General features: G+C 42.3%; 1 protein-coding gene across 1 annotated transcript in view; it reads right to left on the bottom strand.

Moving 5' to 3' along the window:
• The window catches only part of MGAM (maltase-glucoamylase), a 109526-nt gene extending 106248 nt beyond the window's left edge, over positions 1-3278 (bottom strand). The window contains exon 1 of the mRNA XM_034965120.4: positions 3227-3278. The gene's annotated coding sequence lies outside the window, so the exon portion shown is untranslated. The remainder of the gene's footprint in view (positions 1-3226) is intronic.
• Between the last annotated feature and the right edge of the window lie 13717 nt (positions 3279-16995).

Raw genomic sequence — 16995 nt, 5'->3', positions numbered from 1 at the left:
TTATTAAGTCCTTACAATGTGCCAAGCATTCTTTCAAAAACTGACTACACAACAATGAACAAAACAGATAAAAATCCCCGCCCTCATGAGACTTATGTTCCCATGAATAGAAAAAAGAGACAATAAACAAAATAAATAAATATACACTGGGTTATACTGTATAAGTATATGGAGAAAAAGTGGGGGGTAAATGAGGAATGTTGGGGTAAGGGTGGCAATTTTAATTAGGTTGGTCAGAAAAAAATCTTACTGAAATATAAGAATTATTACTATATATATATGAACGCTTTTACACTGTTGGGAGTGTAAATTAGTTCAACCATTGTGGAAGACAGCGTGGCAATTCCTTAAGGATCTAGAACTAGAAATACCATTTGACCCAGCAATCCCATTACAGGGTATGTACCCGAAGGATTATAAATCATTCTACTATAAAGACACACGCACACGTATGTTTACTGCAGCACTATTTACAATAGCAAAGACTTGGAACCAACCCAAATGCCCATCAATGATAGACTGAATAAACAAAATGTGGCACATATACACCATGAAATACTATGCAGTCATAAAAAAGGATGAGTTCATGTCCTTTTTAGGGACATGGATGAAACTGGAAGCCATCATTCTCAGCAAACTAACACAGGAACAGAAAACCAAACACTACATGTTTTCACTCATAAGTGGGAGTTGAACAATGAGAACACATGGACATGGGGAGGGGAACCTCACACATTAGGGCCTGTCAGGGGATGGCGGGCCAGGGGAGGGAGAGAATTATGACAAATACCTAATGCATGTGGGGCTTAAAACCTAGATGATGGGTTGACAGGTGCAGCAAACCACCATGGTGCATGTATACCCATGTAACAAACCTGCACATTCTGCACATGTATTCCAGAACTTAAAGTAAAATTTAAAAAAAGAATTATTACTATATATACATTATGCAAAAGCAATAGAATTTTTTTCCTCTTGAATTATTTAGTATATGAATAATTGTCAAAGCTCATTGTCCTGGTACCATTATAGTTCTTTAGGCAAAGTAGACAAACCACATGGGGGCCCAAATTATTAAAATGGCTATCTAAATTAATTTGGAAAAACTGGATATTTGTCCTCTTTCCGGCATTATAGCCAGCGTTTGATGTGTATATGGAGGTCTAAGCCGTTCTTTTAAAATCCTTTGCTAACACAAGACATGAGATCTAGTGGAAAAGAGGATTCATTGTAGATAGATAGACTAAGAACAACTTGCAAAGAGGACCCCAGCGAGCCATAGCTATCATCAAAAATGCTGGGCGATATTAGTAGGTTGGGCCATCCTTTCCCAGCTGCTTGGTGAATGGGAAGGGATAAGGTAGCTAATGAATGGCTTTTTTCTTCCAAGTCTGGTCACACCCAAAGTGAGAGATTTAAGAGTCAGCTCTGACCCTAGCCAGCTGTATGACCTTGGAAAATCCACTTAACCCCTCTGGGTCTCAGTTTCCCCATCTGAACTGCAAAGGGATCATCTCTAGGAGACAGCTAACTCCTCCGTGAGCCCAGCAACAGGGTGTGCAAAGGCTTATATTTCTCATCACATTCCACAGCTGCCACCTGAACCAATTTTAAATGGAAAATTTCTTTTCTAGTTCCATTCCATGCTTATAGAACAATTTTTATAGTAATTTTATTAGCTCATTAAAATGTATTTGTGAGGGAATGCCTGATAATAAAAAATAATCATTGGCATCTTGTGAGAGTGTGAGTGAAATAGCAACGAGCTGTCTTAAATTTAGTGTCCCACTTCATTTGGTCCCTGGTAGCACAGGGACCTACCAGCACAACAAACCAAAGACCCCCTCCATCTCACCCCCTCTTTGCACACCTACAGACATACACTTACTGTCCCACACCAGGACACAGACTGTAGACAATTTGGACATTGGGAGGTCCTCCTCGCCCAGCAAAGCCACTGATCAGATCCTGCATGAAGAACCTAGTGGTATCCTTTTTCAGGGAGACCCATGGGGATTAGTCTCAATTTCTCTCTCTTTCCCCAAGAGTAACTCTCCCTTCCCACCTCTGTAACCAGTCAGAAAAGAAATGCCAGCGTGTGTCTAGCTAGACTTTGGCAACTAGTAAGGATCCAACTTTTTTTAAGTTTTATTTTAAGTTTATTTTAAGTATTTTATTTTAAGTTTTTAAGTTTAAGGGCCAACAACAATTTATCACCTTCTCCTCTTCCCACGAGCACTCCCATTCTACTCCACACATGACTGCCAGGACAGATACCCTACCTTTCTCTTTATGACCTCCTCCCAGATTCCACAGGAAACCTCTCCTACCCCCCAATGCACACCAACTCATAAATGCATCCCAATATTTTACACACATCCTCAGACTATCCCCTAAAATTATTCTGTATTTGATCAACAGAGGCACCAAACCCATAAGCATAGTGATAGATTTCTCAATTTTCTGATTATAATTGGTTCTTCAGTTACATTTTCTCAATCACAACTCCAAATCCTTTCAGAGGGAAAATGCTCTAATCTCACTCCCAAATTCTAACTCCTTTTATTCATTTCTCTCACTTCATTTCCAGAATCTGAAAGAATTTCTGCCTGCTACCTCAACCTAAGTATTAAATAATTCATCACACCTCACACAGAAACACACACAAACACACAGGTTTCACTACAATCAGGCTTATAGATCCAGCCTTAGTTCAGAAAAATATACACACACTAAGAAAAAAAGATAAATGAGAATTTTGTTCCATGTGTATGCATGTGCATAATTTTTGATTTATTATTGGTGTTGTTTATCTTTGTGTTTAACAAATTAACAAGGGCTTTTTTTTTTTTTTTTGAGACGGAGTATCGCTCTATGGCCCAGGTTGGAGTGCAGTGGCGTGATCTCGGCTCACTGTAAGCTCTACCTCCCAGGTTCACGCCATTCTCCTGCCTTAGCCTCTCCGAGTAGCTGGGACTACAGGCGCCTGCCACCACGCCCGGCTAATTTTTTGTATTTTTTTAGTAGAGATGGGGTTTCACCATGGTCTCCATCTCCTGATCTCGTGATCCACCCGCCTCGGCCTCCCAAAGTGCTGGGATTACAAGTGTGAGCCACTGTGCCCGGCCAACAAGGGCATTTTGACTAAAAGAGATCAACTCAAATTCACACACACTTGTAGACACACATCTGTAACCGTAAAAGAATACAAGGTTCACAAACATACCTCATTACCTCTTGCAGCCGCTCCCTCTCTGTCTGAAGGATGGCTTAGCAATAAAAGCAGAGGAGCACAGTCCACCAAAGCAACCAAAGATCTGGTAACTATTTACCGACCTATCAAGAAAATGTTAATGGCTTTCAAATGCAAATGAATGGCCAGCTTTTATTTCCAGGATCAGAATTTTTAGTTAATTAGTAATCGTGGTCTTGCTCTAAGAAGGACATCCTTAAGACTTTTGGAAGGAAAAGCCAGCTCCCATGACCCACTCCATCCCCTCCAGGCACTGAATGTTTAATCGGTGGTGAGGACACCCTGTATGTCTGGTAAGAGAACACAGACACAATTTGTAGATGATAAAGAGCAAAAAATAAATGACCCCAGTATTCCAAAAGAGCCCTGGTCTCTTGCACTGACTCCGAATCTCTCAGGAACTCACTGACGTTTAGTAGCACAATCTGATGATTGTGATGGAAGGAAGCTGTTTTAAAAATGTTTTAAAAATAGTTTTCTTCTTTCTTCTTTAAGGTGTCCTTAAGCTTGTTTGCAGTATGGAAATCCTTTAACAGTCTGGTGACTCTTGAACTGCCTTTGCAGAACTATAAATAAGAGAAATCTAACAAGACTGACTCCATCTTGCTTCTAACCTCTCAGGCTAAATTACGTTTTCTAGGGGATTATTATTATTTTTTTTTTTGGTTGGCTTTTTGCTTATTCTAGTACAAAGGCTAAGAAACCTATGAGAGGGATTTAGTTTATAGTTAAACTTGGAGTCAAGGGAAAATGATCCCCCTCCTTGCCTGGAGCTTAAAGGCGCATTCATAAGGCAAGGTTGGAATTATGGTAGGGGCTTAGACTTTGCTAAAGAATAGGCATAAACAATGTCCTGCCATGGCTTAGTTTGTTTTTCTATAAGTTGCTTACTGCCCCAGTCACATAACCAGTGTCACAAAATTCATAACTTCCCCAACTACCAAAGATAACATCACTGTATTGGTCTGTTTTCACACTTCTATAAAGACATGCCTGAGACTGGGTAATTTATAAAGAAAAGAGGTTTCGTTGACTCAGTTCCGCAAGGGTGGGGAATCCTCAGGAAACAATCATGGTGGAAGGGGAAGCAGGGACTTCTTAACATGGCGGCAGGCCAGAGAGAGTGAGCAAGAGCAGGGAAAACTGCTTTGCAAAACCATCAGATCTCACGAGAACTCACCCACTATCATGAGAACAGCATAGGGGGATCCGTCCCCATGATCCAATCACATCCCACCTGGTCCCTCCCTTGACACATGGGGATTATGGGGATTACAATTCAAGATAAGATTTGGGTTCCAACACAAAGCCTAACCATATCAATCACTATTGTGAAACCTAAATAACTGGTCTTTTAGATATTTGTTAGCATTTCAGTAGACCAACAGACACCACCTAGTCTTGAGGCCCCCCCAACACACACACCCCTCCTGGGAACTGACTCAGCTGCACAAAGACAGTTTTAGGTGCTCCTGTGATTTCATTCCCCGCCAATCAATTATACAAATTCCCCAGCCCCATGCCCACCAAAGTACCCTTTACAAACCTTAGCCTTTGAATCCTGAGGGAGAGGGGATTGAGAAGCTTTTGCCTGCTCTTGTTTGGCCAACCCTGTGATTATTCAACTCTTTATTTACTGCAATGCCCGCTGTTCTCATTGATCTTTTTGGAGGGCAGTGGGCAAGAAGAACTTATGGAGCTGAGACACGCTTATAAACCTCTCTTAGAATTAATTCTTAGGCCAGGTGCAGTGGCTCACGCCTGTAATCCCAGCACTTTGGGAGGCTGAGGCGGACAGATCACCTGAGGCCAGGAGTTCAAGACCAGCCTGGCCAACATGGTGAAACCACGTCTCTACTAAAAGTACGAAAATTAGCTGGGCATGGCAGTGCGTGCCTGTAATCCCAGCTACTCATGAGGCTGCGGCAAGACAATCACTTGAACCCAGGAGGCGGAGGTTGTAGTGAGCTGAGATACAAAGAAAATCAATTACATTGAAACACAGTTACTATAATATTTTTTAAATTATAGTTTGTGCCTCTTTAATGACATACTAACAATAAAGCGATATGTCTAATAGCGATTGCAATTTCAAAAACATGATAAGCGTAAACAATATCTTGAGATTGTTTTAAATATATGATGTGAAAGTAACTGTGATCTCTCTTGAAACCAAATTCATAGGTACTACTAACACCACTGTAGTTTGCAGCCTAACTCTAAATTTCAATTAGAATTTAGCAAAGAAAAGATATGTAAATATTTTCCCCCTCCAAGTTCACAGGCTTTCAGAATTATATCTACAAACCCCAGGTTAAGAACTTTGCTCTGTTACTAAGTGGACCTTCCTCCAAGTAGGGCAGAGTTCCCCGCTCTGTGATACTCCAAGAGTTATCTGTGAACCTGTGGTTGCCAGCTTCCAGAAAAATAAGCACAGAAATTGAAGGTAAGTGTTGAGAGACTTGCATTACAATTTGACAGAATCATTTCATGTCATTGATCTTGATAATTAAAAAATGGAGCTTGTATCTGTATATGCTTTTTTTAAATTTATTTTTCAAGTAATTTAGTTTTAATTTTACAAAAGCCACAGTCTGTGATATATTGGACAATTTTAAAACAATTGCTGTTTTACCACACATAGTTTTAAAAGTCCTGCTCAGCTACCGCTATTTCTAGGCATTTGTCTTTATGGGCTAGTGAAAATTCAGAAAAAAATCTGGGCCAAGAGACCTAAATTTATAAACCGTGTATATCATCTGGAAAATACAAACAAAAATCACCATCTCTTATCACAGTCGTTTCACAGTAGACATAGACAGATAATCAAAATTGAATCAACTTATCTCTTTGAAAGTTTACTTCCTTATCCTTACTTTTCTGATTTCATGAACCATCAGTGAACACCAACCACCGTGGTAACACTGACTTACCGTGTTTCTTTGGCATCATAGAATCAAAGAATTTACAGCTAAAAGAGGAAAGAAAGGAAAACTGGCATGCATGGAGGCTGGCCGAGTGCCAAGACCTTGGGTCTGAAGCAGTGGCTCATACATGTAATCCTATCACTTTGGGAGGCCAAGACGAGAAGATCACTTGAGCCCAGGAGTTCAAGGCCAGCCTGGGCAACATAAGGAGAACATGTCTCTACAAAAAATGAAAAAAATCAGCTGAGTGTGGTGGTCCACACCTGTAGTCCCAGCTACTTGGGAAGCTGAAGTGGGAGTATCACCTGAGCCTGGGGGTCAAGGCTGCAGTGAGCTATGATCATGCCACCGCAGCCCAGCTTGGGTAACAGAGTGAGAGCCTGCCTCAATAAAAATAAATAAATAAAAACAAGACCTTCACCTACATGATCTCACTGATGTTCACAATGGCCCCAAGGCAGCAAATGTCTAAACTGCCACCCAAATGCACATCCATCAAGCTCCTAAGACATGTGACTTGAGTTGTTTGGTATCGCCCTTAAAGAACTTTAAAAATCACTAAGCGTAGCCTCCTTATTTTACAGAAGAGGAAATTGAGACCCAGGAATAGGAGGTTTGTGTGGGTGGTGACTCAGAGTTCCAGATCCGAACAGGGCAGGCCTGAATTGCAAAGCCCAGGTCTGCTTATTAACTGGGGGAGCTTAAGCAACTAAGTCTCTGATTCTGTAACTTAAATGAAGATTAAAATACTACCTATCAATAAATTTATAAACTAGACAAAATAATGTGAGTAAAAGACTTGATGTTACTTAGTAAATACTCAGTAAGTGTCAGTTACAATTAATATGATTAGTATGTATCTGCCACAGTTGTGACAAGAGCTCAGACCCTGAATCCCCAATCCAAGGCCCATTCAAATATGCCAATCTCTCATTCGACCCGAAATCAGAATTCCTAACATGGCAGGCAGTCATTCATGTTTACAAAGGAAAAATTATTGAACACCTACCCTGCACAACATCTATGATGTTGCCTGACTGTAGCAGTTTAAAGGCTTAGCTCCAAGTCCCTGGATTTAAAAACATGGTTCAGGCCAGACCAAGGTATAATCATTGTGGTGCCTGGAGTGGCTTGCTGTCTGGTGACATGGCCCTATCTGAGCTTGGAGATATTAGGAAAGCATGTCTACTTGGGAGCCTCGAAGACTATGCAAACGTGAGGATTGGAATGTGATTAAAATATCTCCTTTTCTCGGCCAGGTGTGGTGGCTCACGCCTGTAATCCCAACACTTTGGGAGGCTGAGGCAGGCGGATCACGAGGTCAGGAGTTTGAGATCAGCCTGACCAACATAGTGAAACCCCGTCTCTACTAAAAATACAAAAATTAGCTGGGCATGGTAGCGCGTGCCTATAATCCCAGCTACTCAGGAGGCTGAGGCAGGAGAATTGCTTGAACCCGGGAGGCGGAGGGTGCAGTGAGCCGAGATTGTGCCATTGCACTACTCCAGCCTGGGCGACAGAGTGAGATTCTGTCTCAAAAAAAAAAAAGTCCTTTTCTCCATCCCCAGCCACCACCCTTACCCTAACCATTGTGACCCCACCTCTGGATCAAGCATTAGCCCTGGGGCTGCCTCCTCACTTCCGGCCACAGAAAATATAGCAATAACCACTTCCTCCACACAATTCCATCAATATACAGTCATTATGTGTGTACTACAAACAAGGCACTATGAGAATAACAATAACAACATCTACTGAGTGCGTACTGTGGCCTATGTTCTATGCTAAATGATTTCCATGCATTATTTCACTTCCTCCTGGTAACTACGCTATGCAGTCGGTACTGTTATTATCCCAGTTTTACAGATGAGGAACCTGAGGCACAAAGGCGACTTGCCCCAGGTTATGTAACTGATGAGAGGCAAACCCAGAATGCAAAGCCAGGCAGTCTGGTCAAGCCTGCACTGAAACATAGATGAGCGTGATTCCTCCACGACCTCATAGCAGAGAGAAGTCAAATGGCTATGATGCTAAAGAGAAGACAGCACCAGCAAATGCTACTGGACAGAGAATACACATGCTGGGAGGGACAGGAAAGAAATCAAAGCCATAGCTGGGTGGAAGTGGGAAGGGAAGGAGAAAAGGAAAGATATTTTGGGCGAAAAGGAAAGATATTTTGGGCGAAGGGAGCAGCATTAGCCAGACCCACAGGTAAGAAATAACAGAACCTGTTTTAGAAACTGCAGTAAAAAGACACAGAGAAGACAGTTGTAAGACAATCAGGGACAATCAGGGACACTTCTGGGAAAGTACACTGGAGCCACAATGCAGAGATTCTAGCATCTCATCTCAGCAAGAAGATTTTGCAAGCAATAGGGAACCACTGCAGGTAAGAAACTGCCCAGAGCTGTCATAAGCACGAGATAGATTTCTACACAGATTCAAAACACTGGATTATCTGCTTCTTTCAGTTTTTAGTCCAGAAGAATATTACTTCTCCCCACACCTCCACGCAGACTAAGTATCCACAGGGGACTCTGGAAGCTGCAAGGGTGCATGTTCTTTGGAGTGAAGTTGTGTAGACATGAGGAGGGAATGAAATAATGCATGTGAATCATTTGGCATGATACATAGGCCATAGTAAGCATTCTATGTGTGTTGTAATTGTCGTTCTGACATTTCCCCTTTCCCAAGCCACTGGAGTAATAGTGCATTCAAGAATATATTGCTCTGTTTTATAGGTGTGCATTCCCCAAAGTGCTCAGAGGAGTGCTAGCCACTCCTTAAGATGCTGCCCACAGAGCTTCCTCAAACTCTCTGTCAAAGCCAGACCCACATGAGGAGCCCATTCTGAATGCTGAGCCCAGAAGTGACAGATGAGGCCCAGTGTGCATCCTTCCTCCTCCTACATGGAACATGACTTCATGTGTTCTCCCTTCCTGGAATAAAATCCTTGTAGAAAATAATAATTTTATCTGTGTGGATTTTACCAGTAATTAACTATGGGTGGATTAGGTGTCCCTAAAATATCCCTTTAGTATGAAATTGTCAAACATAGTATTTCATTCAAGATAAACCTTTTTTTGGAGAGTATTTTCATGTTAAATTTTCAGATGATTTCAACTGAAAATTTGGGGAATTTTCCATAAAAATTGAGGAATTTTGGAAAATTTGGAGAATGCACTTTGGGGATTCTCAGCCTCCATACAGCAGCAGGAGGATCACTTGAGCCCAGGAGTTTGAGGCTGCAGGGAGCTATGATAGCACCACGGCACTCCATCCTGGGCAACACAGCAAGACCCTGTCTCTAATAATCGAAAAAAAAAAAAGAAAGAAGAACATGGAGTTTCAAGTCAAACTAGCCTGGGCTTAAATATGAGGTCCTCTACTTACTTTCTGCAGAATTTGGACAACCATTTCAATTTTCTGAAGCTCAGTTGCCTTATCTGGAAATCAGGGATGATCATGAGTACTTCATGATGTTACTTTGAGCCTAAGCTGACATAAGTACCTGACATCCAATGTCAGTTTCCCAACCCCTCCTCAGCCAGTCCTTTCTGAAAATGAAATAATATCCAACAAGCAGTATCATTAGCTTAAATTCTGTTAAGAACTATTCCTCCAGTTCCTCAACCCTTAGGAATAGCCACAGTAAACAGTCAACACATCCCACACTGAACTGATTCCACAGTCCAATGGAGAAAAACCACTACTACAAGACTCTCTTTCTCTCTCTCTCTCTCTCCCTCTTTCTCTTTCCCTCTATCTTTCTCTCACATACTCATACACACACACACACACACACACACACTCACAAGCACATGGCATCTACACCCCCACCTATCAAAATGATTTCTCACAGTCTTCATAGCCTACAAACATTAATTTTTACCTCTGTTTTTATTGCAGCCAAGTTGTTTTCCTTCTTTTGTCCCATATAAAAGATCTTAACATCTCATGCCACCTGCAAAGGGCAAAAAGGAGTTAGCTGGAGTAGGAGTAATTTCTCTGCCCAGAAATGTTCAGAGGAAGGTGAGAGCGGAAACAATGTACACAGGACATTACAGCATTTCCTTGTCTTGTGAAATGTCTATTATTTAGCAGCTTTCCACCGTCTTCTACTCCTTTCCTCTTCACCACCACAGATAAGAACACATGCACACACAAGTATGAGTACAGAGAGAATTTTAGGAATAACACATCACCTAGTATTCACATAAAACTTTACATTTGGCCGTGCATGGTGGCTCACGCCTGTAATCCCAGCACTTTGGGAGGCCTAAGCGGGTGGATCACCTGAGGTCAGGAGTTCGAGACCAGCCTGGTCAACATGGTGAAACCCCGTCTCTACTAAAGATATAAAAATGAGTCAGGCATGGTGGCAGGCGCCTGTTATCTCAGCTACTCGGGAGGCTGAGGCAAGAGAATCGCTTGAACTTGGGAAACAGAGACTGCAGTGAGCCCAGATCGCGCCACTGCACTCCAGCCTGGGTGACAGAGTGAGACTCTGTCTCAAAACAAAACAAAAAACAACAACAACTTTGCATTGTGTGACACTTTGCAGTTTTCAGAGTACCTTTTAAATTTTTTTTGTTTTTTTTTAAGACAGAGTCTTGCTCTGTTGCACAGGCTAAAGTGCTGAAGTGCGGTGGCGCAATCTCGGCTCACTGCAACCTCCTCCTCCTGGGTTCAACCAATTATTCCTCCTCAGCCTCCTGAGTAGCTGGGATTACAGGCATGCACCACCACGCCCGGCTAATCTTTGTATTTTTAGTAGCTATGGTGTTTCACCATGTTGGCCAGGCTGGTCTTGAACTCCCGACCTCAGGTGATCCACCCACCTTGGCCTCCCAAAGTGTTGAAATTAAAGGCATGAGCCACCACGCCCAGCCTCAGAGTACTTTAATCTGTACTATTTCATTGATCACAACAATCCTTTAAGATAAGGCAGGTATTTTTAATGCCCATGTATAAATGAGGAAACAGAAACTAAGAGAAATGAGTTGCTAAAGGTCACTCATATACTGGTAGGGTTAAACTCATACTAATTTAATTTCAATCCAGGAATCCAATGTTCATAGTGTTTGAAAGCAGTAAATACAGAAAATGGCTTTTTCAAACTAAATGTTTGTTCATTCATTCAACAAATTCAAAATGGATTTGCCACCAAGTCTCCCAAACGGGAATCCCTCAAATCCTATCAGTTGTCAAATTCTAGCATCCTCACCTCAGAGATGGCTATTTCTCTTTAAGCTCAAATCTTGTTCTAGAAACCCCCATTATTTCCTCCATGCCCCCCTCCCCTGTGCCTCACTGACACCTGCACAGTCCACTTCTGTGTGGGAAGCTCAACATAACCCTAACACTCTGATCTCAGCTGAGTGAACCAGCTGGACAGATGATCCGATCTCGTCCAGATGGATTCGCCCTCCCAAAAATTTGGATTTGAGACACAGTGCCTGAATCATACTGCACTGAGTGGGCACTATGTCTGTGGGATTATGGCATGTTATTAAGACACAGAGATTAGTTTTACTGAAAATGCTTGTTTGTCCAAAAGAGAATGGGATACACATGTAGAGAGTAGCAGAAAGAAAACATTCAAACCCACAGAAGGAAAAGCAGACAGATTAACTGCCAGTATTCTTTTCATTTCTGTGAAGGCCAAGGTACAACTTAATTTCATGTAATTCTCCTATTTCTTCACCAAAACACTACCTTTACTATGCCTATGACTACCACCACCACTACCAGCACCACCACTATCCTAACTTCCAGTTTCTGTTTCTGTGCCGTGTGACAAAATGGTCCCTGTTAGCCCTGCTATGACAGGCTCGTGTTTCGTCTCCATTGCCCAGTATAAATAAATATCTCCACCAAACATGTCTAATCATAGTCTACCTTATGAGCAAAAAGTTGTCCTCCTGTTATCTGCATTTTTCTGGCTTTTACCACCACCTGCAAGTGTAGGACCTCCAAATCTCCACAAAGTCCCTCCCAATTGTTTGGCATCCCCATTGAGTTCTATTTTTTTAGATGAGGGTACACATACCCTAGGAGGTATGTGGTGGCATATTGAGAGGGTCATAATGCATTTTCTTGGAAATACCATTTTAGTTCAAGATTATTGGAGAAGAGTAAGTAATTTCAATCAATATTTTGAATTGCTAAAATTGTGGCAGTATAATAGTATGCAAATGTACACAATTGTTTTTCAACATCAAACACTAAATTCTGCAGAAATTTTCCCCTATAATGAGCCACTGGTAGGTATATTTCCCCTCAGTCCCCTACCCCAAGGGAAAAATGTGAAAAGAATGCCATAGGAAATGTCTTAAATTCACAAACAATGTCTTACAGCCATGTACAGTCTCTGTCATGTTTGCTGTCTTCTCTGGCTCGGCATCCTTCCTCCAGGTACCTCCCTCTCCTCCTGGTCTGCTCTCCGGGAATTGCCATGTCCACACTGTCTCTGGGTATGGCTTGAGCTCCCGTGTCTGCAGACAGAGAAAGAACCCTCCAAGTGCCAGAGCTACACAGTGTTCTCTTATGTGAAATCTGCTACGAAGAAGCACAAAAGGGCTGTCATCCAATGGCTTACAGCTCTATCAGCTTTTACTTAAAACCTCCTCACCCTTAGCTCATGTTAGTGAACAAAATAAAACTTTAAGAGGGGTCCAGAGATCCCTCAAAAGGAATCCCCACCCATGGGTCCCTGCTGAGAAAACTGATCTTGTGTACCTAATCACAAGGTTCCATGCTGCCATTAAAGATGCTGGGGGGAGGAGCCAAGATGGCCGAATAGGAACAGCTCCGGTCTACAGCTCCCAGCGTGAGCGACACAGAAGACGGGTGATTTCTGCATTTCCATCTGAGGTACTGGGTTCATCTCACTAGGGAGTGCCAGACAGTGGGCGCAGGTCAGTGGGTGCACGCACCGTGCGCGAGCCGAAGCAGGGCGAGGCATTGCCTCACTTGGGAAGCGCAAGGGGTCAGGGAGTTCCCTTTCCTAGTCAAAGAAAGGGGTGAGGGACGCACCTGGAAAATCGGGTCACTCCCACCTGAATACTGCGCTTTTCCGACGGGCTTAAAAAATGGCTCACCACGAGATAATATCCCACACCTGGCTCGGAGGGTCCTACGCCCACGGAGTCTCGCTGATTGCTAGCACAGCAGTCTGAGATCAAACTGCAAGGCGGCAGCAAGGCTGGGGGAGGGGCGCCCGCCATTGCCCAGGCTTGCTTAGGTAAACAAAGCAGCCCGGAAGCTTGAACTGGGTGGAGCCCACCACAGCTCAAGGAGGCCTGCCTGCCTCTGTAGGCTCCACCTCTGGGGGCAGGGCACAGACAAACAAAAAGACAGCAGTAACCTCTGCAGACTTAAATGTCCCTGACAGCTTTGAAGAGAGCAGTGGTTCTCCCAGTATGCAGCTGGAGATCTGAGAACGGGCAGACTGCCCCCTCAAGTGGGTCCCTGACCCCTGACCCCCGAGCAGCCTAACTGGGAGGCACCCCCAGCAGGGGCACACTGACACCTCACGCGGCAGGGTATTCCAACAGACCTGCAGCTGAGGGTCCTGTCTGTTAGAAGGAAAACTAACAAACAGAAAGGACATCCACACCAAAAACCCATCTGTACATCACCATCATCAAAGACCAAAAGTAGATAAAACCACAAAGATGGGGAAAAAACAGAACAGAAAAACTGGAAACTCTAAAAAGCAGAGCGCCTCTCCTCCTCCAAAGGAACGCAGTTCCTCACCAGCAATGGAACAAAGCTGGATGGAGAACGACTTTGACGAGCTGAGAGAAGAAGGCTTCAGACGATCAAATTACTCTGAGCTATGGGAGGACATTCAAACCAAAGGTAAAGAAGTTGAAAACTTTGGAAAAAATTTAGAAGAATGTATAATTAGAATAACCAATAAAGAGAAGTGCTTAAAGGAGCTGATAGAGCTGAAAACCAAGGCTCAAGAACTACGTGAAGAATGCAGAAGCCTCAGGAGCCGATGTGATCAACTGGAAGAAAGGGTATCAGCGATGGAAGATGAAATGAATGAAATGAAGCGAGAAGGGAAGTTTAGAGAAAAAAGAATAAAAAGAAACGAACAAAGCCTCCAAGAAATATGGGACTATGTGAAAAGACCAAATCTACGTCTGATTGGTGTACCTGAAAGTAACGGGGAGAATGGAACCAAGTTGGAAAACACTCTGCAGGATATTGTCCAGGAGAACTTCCCCAATCTAGCAAGGCAGGCCAACGTTCAGATTCAGGAAATACAGAGAACACCACAAAGATACTCCTCGAGAAGAGCAACTCCAAGACACATAATTGTCAGATTCACAAAAGTTGAAATGAAGGAAAAAATGTTAAGGGCAGCCAGAGAGAAAGGTCGGGTTACCCTCAAAGGGAAGCCCATCAGACTAACAGCGGATCTCTCAGCAGAAACCCTACAAGCCAGAAGAGAGTGGGGGCCAATATTCAACATTCTTAAAGAAAAGAATTTTGAACCCAGAATTTCATATCCAGCCAAACTAAGCTTCATAAGTGAAGAAGAAATAAAATACTTTACAGACAAGCAAATGCTGAGAGATTTTGTCACCACCAGGCCTGCCCTAAAAGAGCTCCTGAAGGAAGCGCTAAACATGGAAAGGAACAACCGGTAGCAGCCGCTGCAAAATCATGCCAAAATGTAAAGACCATCGAGTCTAGGAAGAAACTGCATCAACTAACGTGCAAAATAACCAGCTAACATCATCATGACAGGATCAAATTCACACATAACAATATTAACTTTAAATGTAAATGGACTAAATGCTCTAATTAAAAGACACAGACTGGCAAATTGGATAAAGAGTCAAGACCCATCAGTGTGCTGTATTCAGGAAACCCATCTCATGTGCAGAGACACACATAGGCTCAAAATAAAAGGATGGAGGAAGATCTACCAAGCAAATGGAAAACAAAAAAAGGCAGGGGTTGCAATCCTAGTCTCTGATAAAACAGACTTTAAACCAATAAAGATCAAAAGAGGCAAAGAAGGCCATTACATAATGGTAAAGGGATCAATTCAACAAGAAGAGCTAACTATCCTAAATATATATGCACCCAATACAGGAGCACCCAGATTCATAAAGCAAGTCCTGAGTGACCTACAAAGAGACTTAGACTCCCACACATTAATAATGGGAGACTTTAACACCCCACTATCAACATTAGACAGATCAACAAGACAGAAAGTCAACAAGGATACCCAGGAATTGAACTCAGCTCTGCACCAAGCGGACCTAATAGACATCTACAGAACTCTCCACCCCAAATCAACAGAATATACATTTTTTTCAGCACCACACCACACCTATTCCAAAATTGACCACATACTTGGAAGTAAAGCTCTCCTCAGCAAATGGAAAAGAACAGAAATTATAACAAACTATCTCTCAGACCACAGTGCAATCAAACTAGAACTCAGGATTAAGAATCTCACTCAAAACCACTCAACTACATGGAAACTGAACAACCTGCTCCTGAATGACTACTGGGTACATAACGAAATGAAGGCAGAAATAAAGATGTTCTTTGAAACCAACGAGAACAAAGACACAACATACCAGAATCTCTGGGACGCATTCAAAGCAGTGTGTAGAGGGAAATTTATAGCACTAAATGCCCACAAGAGAAAGCAGGAAAGATCCAAAATTGACACCCTAACATCACAATTAAAAGAACTAGAAAAGCAAGAGCAAACACATTCAAAAGCTAGCAGAAGGCAAGAAATAACTAAAATCAGAGCAGAACTGAAGGAAATAGAGACACAAAAAACCCTTCAAAAAATTAATGAATCCAGGAGCTGGTTTTTTGAAAGGATCAACAAAATAGACAGACCACTAGCAAGACTAATAAAGAAAAAAAGAGAGAAGAATCAAATAGACGCAATAAAAAATGATAAAGGGGATATCACCACCGATCCCACAGAAATACAAACTACCATCAGAGAATACTACAAACACCTCTACGCAAATAAACTAGAAAATCTAGAAGAAATGGATAAATTCCTTGACACATACACTCTCCGAAGACTAAACCAGGAAGAAGTTGAATCTCTGAATAGACCAATAACAGGATCTGAAATTGTGGCAATAATCAATAGCTTACCAACCAAAAAGAGTCCAGGACCAGATGGATTCACAGCCGAATTCTACCAGAGGTACAAGGAGGAACTGGTACCATTCCTTCTGAAACTATTCCAATCAATAGAAAAAGAGGGAATCCTCCCTAACTCATTTTATGAGGCCAGCATCATTCTGATACCAAAGCCTGGCAGAGACACAACCAAAAAAAGAGAATTTTAGACCAATATCCTTGATGAACATTGATGCAAAAATCCTCAGTAAAATACTGGCAAAACGAATCCAGCAGCACATCAAAAAGCTTATCCACCATGATCAAGTGGGCTTCATCCCTGGGATGCAAGGCTGGTTCAATGTACGCAAATCAATAAATGTAATCCAGCATATAAACAGAGCCAAAGACAAAAACCACATGATTATCTCAATAGATGCAGAAAAGGCCTTTGACAAAATTCAACAACACTTCATGCTAAAAACTCTCAATAAATTAGGTATTGATGGGACATATCTCAAAATAATAAGAGCTATCTATGACAAACCCACAGCCAATATCATACTGAATGGGCAAAAACTGGAAGCATTCCCTTTGAAAACTGGCACAAGACAGAGATGCCCTCTCTCACCACTCCTATTCAACATAGTGTTGGAAGTTCTGGCCAGGGCAATTAGGCAGGAGAAGGAAATA

This window comes from Pan paniscus, chromosome 6 (assembly GCF_029289425.2).
Source record: "Pan paniscus chromosome 6, NHGRI_mPanPan1-v2.0_pri, whole genome shotgun sequence".
Taxonomy (NCBI): domain Eukaryota; kingdom Metazoa; phylum Chordata; class Mammalia; order Primates; family Hominidae; genus Pan; species Pan paniscus.
The sequence above is the reverse complement of the archived record's forward strand: the minus strand, read 5'-3'. Positions and strand labels throughout refer to the sequence as shown.